The sequence below is a fragment of the Mus caroli genome, unplaced genomic scaffold, assembly GCF_978045245.1.
Source record: "Mus caroli unplaced genomic scaffold, Mus_caroli_1 scaffold_17, whole genome shotgun sequence".
Taxonomy (NCBI): domain Eukaryota; kingdom Metazoa; phylum Chordata; class Mammalia; order Rodentia; family Muridae; genus Mus; species Mus caroli.
The window spans coordinates 74,002,913-74,011,864 of NW_028227272.1; the positions used below are offsets into that span (position 1 = coordinate 74,002,913).

An 8,952-nucleotide genomic window follows, 5' to 3' on the forward strand; every position below is an offset into this window, starting at 1 on the left:
TGAAACCTCAAAGCCCACCCCCAGTGACATACTTCCTCCTATGAGGCCACACCTCCTAATCCTTCTAATCATTTCAAATAAGGCCATTTCCTGATGGCTAAGCATTCATATATAAGCCTATGGGAACTATTCTTATTCAGACCACCACACAGCAGTTCTAAGAGTGTCCTCTAAAGGCAGAAGAGACTTAGGATGCGTCTTTCTTTGCAGTCTCCGAAATTATCACATCTGATTAAAGCCTGTGCTTAACAATGTGACTGAAAATGAGAAGAGGCTCCTGGATGCATAGCATAGTTCAGTCAACTGGAGTGACCTCCTGAAATGTACCTCAGCCCATTATCTGCCTAGATTCTCTCAGAAGCCCCCAAACTCACAGCTTAGTAATATTCAAGTTTTTGGAACCCTCCTTCTATGCAGGAGCTCTGCCTTCTTCTCTCTCTTAAGCACCTAATTTTTTTTTCTTTTTAAAATTCACCTCTCTGTAGACCATGCATTTCATTATTTGAGTCTGGGAGATAAGAATCTGAAAGCTTTTGGCTAGGGAAGGCTTTAGTATCCACTATATTTCCTAGACTCCAGTTCAAAGAGCAAAGGCCACCCAAGGGCCAAAAAATGCAGAGTTGCTGTCAAAATGGCCCTATTTATATTCCTGAATTAATGAAGAAGGAGTTGAAGAAGTTATTGCTATTCTTTTGTTAAATGAGTGTGCTGTATTCATTAAATTTCTTTCTAAATATTTATTTTTATGTTCATAGATTAGTGCTATGTTAAGCTATTTTCAGAGGGGCTTGCTTTTCATTAGGTAGCAGTTACTTCAGAAGCTTTTACCTGGTCAGATTGCTAAGCATAAATGACTTTTGAATGCTTGGCCCTAAGCAGAACTTCTATACCAACCCCACTGCCGCCCTAATGCTCTGGGGACATAATCTTTCTAGTGACACAGCTGCTTTTGAATCTCTATGCTTCTGTAAGTAATTCTTCACTTATTCTCCTGCAAGTGACCTGAATAAATTCACAGATTCACCAAGCTACATTTTGTTGTTGAAACCAAACCAGGAAAAAAATACCTTGCAGGTTAACAGTTCTGTTTGCAGTTAAGGATAAATTCCTATTCTATATTTGTTTGAGCCACCTGCATTGAATATGCTTGATCACGTGTGGGCAGGAGGTACATGGCAGGAAATATGTGAGGATATATGTTTGCCCCTGGCTTGTTGGGAAATGCAGTGATTTGGGTTTTGCCTTTTATGGCCCCTGCAAACATGTTACTCATGATCGTTTTCTGGGAACCCAGAAATGGAGCTGGCCGTAGTTCAGCAGCTAGCCTGTATTTAATTAAAGCTTGCTTCAAATTTGGATTTAAATTATGATAGTGGTCATATTCTTGACCAGTGGGGGTTAACAGTTGGAATAATTTCTTCAACATATTATTGGTCCTCCTTCTGTAGTGAACAGAGATTTGCTCATATCTCCTTAGGAAAAGCCATGCAACTCTACTGCATATCAGCTCAAATATTTCCAGAACACATATGCACCTTTAAAAAGCAAATGTTAAAATAGGAGGCAGAAATTTTGAGTATTTATTTTTGATCAAACATTAAAAATTTTAAATTTCTCCATTATTCTTATATGTAAAAGACTAAGTCCCTAGAAGGTGGTCCTATTTTGGATGAGTTTTGAAACTTTAAGACGTGAGAATGTACCCAAAGAAAGAAAATCAATGCCTGACTGTCATTGGGGGTAGCTTGCTTTTGACCTGTTCCTGTCTTTTTTTGACTTCCTAATTCCAAAATGGAGAAGAAAATCTTCTGCTACATAGTCTCAGACACCATGGTCTTCTGCAGAAGCAGTGCCAAGCAAGAAAGGACGGACCCTCTGAAACGGCAAGCAAAAATTAACCCTTTCTTCCATAAACTCCTCACGTCGGGTATTTTGATTACTGTGAAGAAATATAATGATCACTTTTCATCTTCTTAACGTGTAGTAAGAGTGTAAAGAGAGATGACTAAAGGCAGAGGAAGGGGAGAGGCGGACGACAGGGCATAGCATGTGTCACTTCCTGTATTGGCCACACCCAGTGTACGATGAATGAAGTCCTTTGGTCCAGCAGATTTCCCTGCAGCTTTTGATTGTTCTCTGCAATACAAAAACCTAGTTAAGTTAGCTGGGCCCAAGTACAGAACCTACTATCCTGTTCTCTGGTTTAGCTTGACGCAAGTGTTCCATGCTTGCCCTCATGCCTGTGTTGTCAGAGCCATAATTTCCTCTTCTATCCTGAACCCCTGCTTTCAGCAGAGACTCTAAATATCAGTGACTCTACTTGAGTCTTCAGTGCTGTAGTGAGTCACCTTCCTTAGGAGCCAATCCCAGTGCCTAGGCTGCCACTTCTTGCACCCTAGGACTTCCTTTCTGTTTTCTTTGATCAGGCCATCAGCACAGTGGGAAATGGGAAAAATGTCTAAAGCAAATCTGACTTACCGTTACCTGAAACACTTGTTGTCTCTGTTTATGTTCAAGGCAAAGTATCAGTCCAAACAAAAATGGCCTGAGACAAATGCAAACTGTTCCCAAATTAACATTCCATGCTATATCTGAAGTGAATATATGATTTGCTTTGGATGCCAGAGGGAAACTTCAACAAAGATGACTAGATTAGATCAGTCAGTTGAAGGAAGATGGCCTGAACCAAGGCAGTGGGCATGACAGAATTAGAAATGGAAATAAATGCACAGATCTGAGAACTTTTTGCCTGAAGCCTTGCTTACTATTAAACCAAAAACAACTGAGAAGGAAGCAGGTAAAAATGAGATGCCTACTCCAGAAACCAACAGTGAGTGGCTACACTTCAAATGTGAGGGAAGAGGGAAGTGGGAAGGAAGCAGATAAAAATGAGATGCCTACTCCAGAAACCAACAACGAGTGGCTACACTTCAAATATTAGAGCCCTGAATATATTTCCTATGCCCAAGCAAACCAAAAACTAAGTACATGTGGAAGCTACAATTAATTGGAACAAAATTGTTAATTGAGAAGCCAGCTCTGCTATTCCCTGTAGGCAGTCCCTGTAGCTAACAACATTGCTTGTTAAGTCAATGAAACTGTGAGAAATCAATGACTAATCTTGCTCATGACTTGTCATAATTATGAGCACAGAGCACAGGTCGAGCTAATTTGTACTATGACATATGGATCAAACCTGTCTGTCCACCATTTTTAACCACTGGCATGCCAGAATCTCGTTACATAGCTAACAAACTAAAAACTCTACTATAAAGCATGCATATGGTTCATACTTTGGGGTCAATAGTTTATTCTTTTAATGATACTTCAAAGGACTTTCTGAGAACATGAGGCACTTTTGAATTAACTATGATAAAATGCTGAGATATGTCCTGTTTTAGTCAATGGCCAATGCTCTGCAGAGTTTTAAAACAGCAACAACAAAAAACCTGAATTCTGACTCGGAAGGCAAATCTAGCTACAGTGTGTTCATCAAAGAGACTGAGACAGGATATGAAGCAGAGCAGACAGAAGTGAAGTAAACTTCTGTAGGAGTCAGAGTTTAGAATTCTACCTTCAGTGTAGATAATATGATTTGCTTTTTTAGTCAACATGGTTTTATTACATTTATTTATTTATTTATGTTTTCTCTCTCTCTCTCTCTCTCTCTCTCTCTCTCTCTCTCTCTCTCTCTCTCTCTCTCTCTCTCTCTCTCTCTCTCGTGTGTATATGTGTGTTTACCAGCTACAACATGCTGGTGCAGTCCAAGGACAACTCCCTTCATCCACGTGATAAAACTAAAGAAACAAGATTTTGGAGCATGTCCATTTATTTGTCCACAGAAACATCTCGCTGGCCCAGATAGGTGCCTTTTTCTAATAATTTGACACATTTTAAAACCAAGGTAAAATATACTGTTAAAAGACACTGGCATAGCATTGATAATTCTATGACTAAATTCTATAAGCAAAAATAATTCAAGGGCCATTTAAGTACAATTCCAAATAAGTGCAGGGGGTCATTGTTTTACTCTTACATATTAAGGTTAATGCGTTCTATAGTACAGAATGAAGACACATATTCTCTGTTAAAGAGTTGTTTCTTACATTGCTATGTTTGTACTGCAGTCCTGAGACATATCTTTTAATATTTCTGTCATTTCATTGTGTAATTTTTCATAGCTGTTTTTCTTCCCTTAGAACACTAGCTCATCAAAGACCCAAACAGCCACTTTTAATGCATCTCTTTAGTTCTTTACACGGTGCATGGTCATGACAGATGCTCAGTATATTATGAATTGATTCGTAATTGTAAAATGATCATTCCCAGGATATTCAACTTCCTTGCAAACCATCACTTTAAGAAGTATCATCCAATACCCTCACTGTTACAAACGCCTGTTTAGAATTTATAATGTGTTTCAGACTCTGTGGTGATAACTCTGATTCATCTCGCTAAAGTGCTAGGAGATTCTATAAACCAAAGAATTCCCCAAGGGATGTTTTCTCTAAGAAGTACATTACAATTAAGTGTCTTTCCTATATCATGGGGATACTATCTAATCCAGATAATGTGACAGCAGATCCTGGATGTTAACATTGCCATAAACACAGCATAGAGAAGTGTGAATCTTGTCTTGTTCCTAGGCATGCATAGTCTATTTGGTTGGTTGCTAAGATACACTAAACTTAAAAGTACAGAAATGTAATTTGACTCTTTAAAAATAGGCAAGGCAGCTTTCTTACATCTGACAAAATTAGTCTCCAGGGAATGTACACAATCGCAGCACAATCATTCACATTAGTTACATTCTGTTCTTAATCAAACACTGTTTTATGAAGATTTTAACTTTACATTTTGACATTGAAATAAACAAATTTACTTGTAAAACATAAATGCCCAACTCTGTTGTTTTGACTTCTCACCCTTCATTTACATAATCTGTAGAGAGAGCATCTCGGATGTACTCTAATTAAAGCCACAGCAACTGATTTCTAGTCTTAGAGTTTCCTCCATTCCTTCCCACCCTCAACTCCCAACCCTGGACAAAGTCAGGTGACATCAACAGGCTAAACTTCATTTTATTTTCAAATGAAGTTGTGATGAAATTGTGTGGATCCACTATACTGTACTCTTAAGTTACAAAAAAAAAAAAATGTTTTTGACAATTGAATCTACTCTAGTTGACCAAAATAATGAGCACAGATGCATTTCAAAAGTACAAAATATCACTCTGGTGGATCTCAGCCTCAGAATGTAGTATCTGCTTGGTAGTTTTCAATGTGTCAATGCTGAATCAAATGTCTAATTTATACCCTGGCCATGAGTCTTACAATTCATTCCTTGAGGAAAACCAATAGATTGTTATTTGTTCATTTGCTTTTATAAATTTCTAGTCTGTATGGAAGGCGTGAAAAGCTATGATTAGAGAAAAGTATCTCTATAAGTAGGAATGTATATCTATAGGTAGAGTGTAGATAGATAATAGATAAATAATAGATAAATACATATATGCATAGACTACTTTAAAAGCCTTGTATCTAAAAATGACAGATCAGCCTCTCCTAAACGTCTCCTAATCCCTAAATTTCTTCCTATTTTTTGTTCTCACAATGTTGCAAATTCCCTTTAATTCCTCTTACATCATCGTTTATCTCAACCTTTGTAGATTTCATTTCTCTTTCCTGAAGCCTCTCATTTTATAAACGTCAGAATTCCATCTTTCCCCATTTCTTTCTTGCTACCCTACTTGGTTTACGTGAATTTCTTCACCACCTCAATTACCATCTATACACGAGTAACTTCAAAACATTTTTTCATGCCTTTATAAATTAAAATTCCTGAAGTTGTCTTCAAAGGTGACATTCAGGAAACCAAAGTCATTTTCCAGTGCTCTATATCTGCCATCTAACTCTGCTTCAAAGCTGCAACTCTCTCTCTCTCTCTCTCTCTATATATATATATATATATATATATATATATATATCCCAGAAGCTAAAAGAAGTGGGATCATATGATAGTAAAGTCTTCATACTGTGTGTGACAAAGCAGAATCCTCCACTAGACTATGGTAATGTAAAAGGCAGAGGCTGTAAGCCCTGAGTGCTTTGCAACCTCAAGGATGCTGCCAATAAAGCACATCTTCAAGCAGATGTCATGGGTGCTTGCAACAGCCTGAGGATGCCAGGTCAGCTGGTATAAGCAAGAGGCTTTGATATTGGAGGACTAAATTTGTCTGACTCTGTAATGAAATAAAAAGAATGACAATAAATACAAATAATAATAGCAGATACCATGAACTTCAGAATGAGGAAGTTCCAAACTCTCTCCAAACTAATGTGAACTACTGATTTTATTCATTTCCCCCTTTTTCCCATTTATTCTTCCTCTCCCTTCCCTCCCCCTCCCCCTCCCCCTCTCCCTCTCCCCCACTCTGTATGCCAAGAGGAGAGAGTTGGTTCTCTCCAGAAGATCTAACAGGTCTTTGAGATTGGCTGCAATCTCATTTACTCATGGAACCATATTGCCAGTGTTTTTCCTTCTTTGTTGAGATCTTAGTTTGTTAACCAGGCTACCCTTGATCTCCCTGGCCATTGTGATCCTTTTGCCTCTGATTCTGAATAGCTACAGTAAGAGGCATAACCACTGTGTTCAACTGTGAGACTTCCTTTTAAAAGATTGGCTATTAATCCCACCCCCCTTTAAAACTAACTAAAAGCTTTATAAGGTGTAAATTTATTTCTGGCTAGCATCTTTTATCATGTACAAATATTAACTGCCTCAGCTATTCTTCGCTATACATTTCATATTAAACGCAGGATAAATGATGTTATGAGTTCACTAAAATTGATACATCTCGATATTTCCCTTCATTTACCTTTCTTCTTTCTTCCTTTCTTTTCCTTCCTTCCTTCCTTCCTTCCTTCCTTCCTTCCTTCCTTCCTTTCTTCCTTTCTCTTGTGGTTTTTTGAGACAGCATCTCTTATAGCCATTTGGCCTTTAACCTCCTATGAGACCTTCCAACTGGGGCATGTTTCTCCATCTTGTGTGTATTCAGGGATATGCTCATGCATGTAGGTACACTTGTAAAAGAAGGTACAGGTACACACAACCTTGAGTTTCATTCCTCAGTATACCTACCCCCTTCTTTGTGTTTTTGAAACAAAGTCTCTCACTGGCTTTGACCTTACCAAATGGGTGAAGTCCAACTGGCCAGAGAAACCCGGGGGTGTACTTGTATCTTCTCTGCCAGCACTGGCATTACAAGTGTGAATCACAATTCCTGTCTCTCTTATATAGTAGGTTATGGAGAGGGACTTAAGGATTCATGTTTGCACTTTGTCAATTGAGACAATTTCTGGATTTAGTTTTTAAGTTACGGTGAGGGTATGTCTATGCTTGGGCCAGGGAGTGGCACTATTAGGAGGTGTGGCCTTGTTGAAGTAGGTGTATCACGGTGGGCGGGGGCTTTAATACCCTAGTCCTAGCTGCCTGGGATCCAGTCTTCTCTTAGAGGCCAACAGATGAAGATGTAGACCTCTCAGCTCCCACTGCAGCATGCCTGCCTAGATGCTGCCATGCTCCTACCTTGATGATACTTGACTGAATCTCTGAATCTGTAAGCCAGCCCCAATTAAATGTTGTCCTTATAAGAGTTACCGTAGCTGGGTGTGGTGGTGCACACCTTTAATCCCAGCACTCAGGTGGCAGAGGCAGATGGATTTCTGAGTTCGTGGCTAGCCTGGTCTACAAAGTGAGTTCCAGGACAGCCAGGGCTATACAGAGAAACCCTGTCTCAAAATCCAAACAAACAAACAAACAAAGAGTTACCTTGCTTTCCTTTAGCTGTTGCATCTGCAGCCACGAGTATACTCAGGCTTCAGAAGAGGCTTGCCTTTAGTATCCTCCACTGTGGGAAAAAGAAGGTCTGGTTGGACTCCAATGAGACCAATGAAATCACCAATGCCAACTCCTGTCAGCAGACCAGGAAGCTGATCAAAGATGGGCTGATCATCTGGAAGCCTGTCACTGTCTATTCCAGGGCTCACTGTGGAAAAACACCTTGGCCCAACAGTAGGGCGGGCATATGAGCAGAGGGAACAGGAAGGGCACTGCCAATGCCCAAGAAGGTGACCTGGATGAGAAAGACAAGGATCCTGTGCCCGCTTCTCAGGACATACCGGGAATCCAAGAAGATTGACATATGTATCACAGCCTGTCCCTGAAGGTCAAAGGGGAAAAAACAGCGCATCCTCATGGAGCACATCCACAAGCTGAAGGCAGACAAGGCCTGCAAGAAGCTCCTGGCTGACCAGGCTGAGGCTTGCATGTCTAAGGCCACGGAAGCACGAACGCGCTGGGAGGAGAGCCTCCAGGCCAAAAAGGAAGAGAGCATCAAGACTCTGTCTAAGGAGGAAGAGACCAAGAAATAAAAGCTTCCCTCATGTCTATACATAGTGGCCTGGCTGTGGCCTCACTTGGATCAGTCATTAAAATAAAACAAGCCTTTGTCTGTTAAAAAAAAAAAAAAAAAAAAAAAAAAAGAGTTGTCTTGGTCATGGTGTCTGTTCACAGCAGTAAAACGCTAACTAAGACAGTTGTTATCATCATCATCATCATTGATTGCATTATATGGTGTGGGCATGTATGTATGTTCACATTCCACAGAGACATCAGGTCACCAGGTGTACTCATCCAGTTCTTTTCTGTCTGACTTTTTCCATAGCATTATTTACTGAGTCAGGGAAGAGAAACAGGTGAAAACAATCTTGGCTGTTACCAAACTTCAAGGGCCATTTTTTTTTCCAGGATTGTTTTTACACAAATATTCAAAGGTCTGTAAAAAAATGTTCCCATTCCCGAACAACCCTTGTGCCTGCAGCTATACTTTTCCATAGTACTTCTTGAGAAGCCCTGCACTTACAGACATATTTTAATGCAGTCTTTCCAGGT

At 39.7% G+C, this 8,952-nt stretch overlaps 1 pseudogene; it reads left to right on the plus strand.

The window, feature by feature from the left end:
* The first annotated feature begins 1,791 nt into the window (after window positions 1-1,791).
* Window positions 1,792-8,432, plus strand: LOC110311337 (large ribosomal subunit protein eL19 pseudogene; annotated as a pseudogene).
* Window positions 8,433-8,952: the final 520 nt, after the last annotated feature.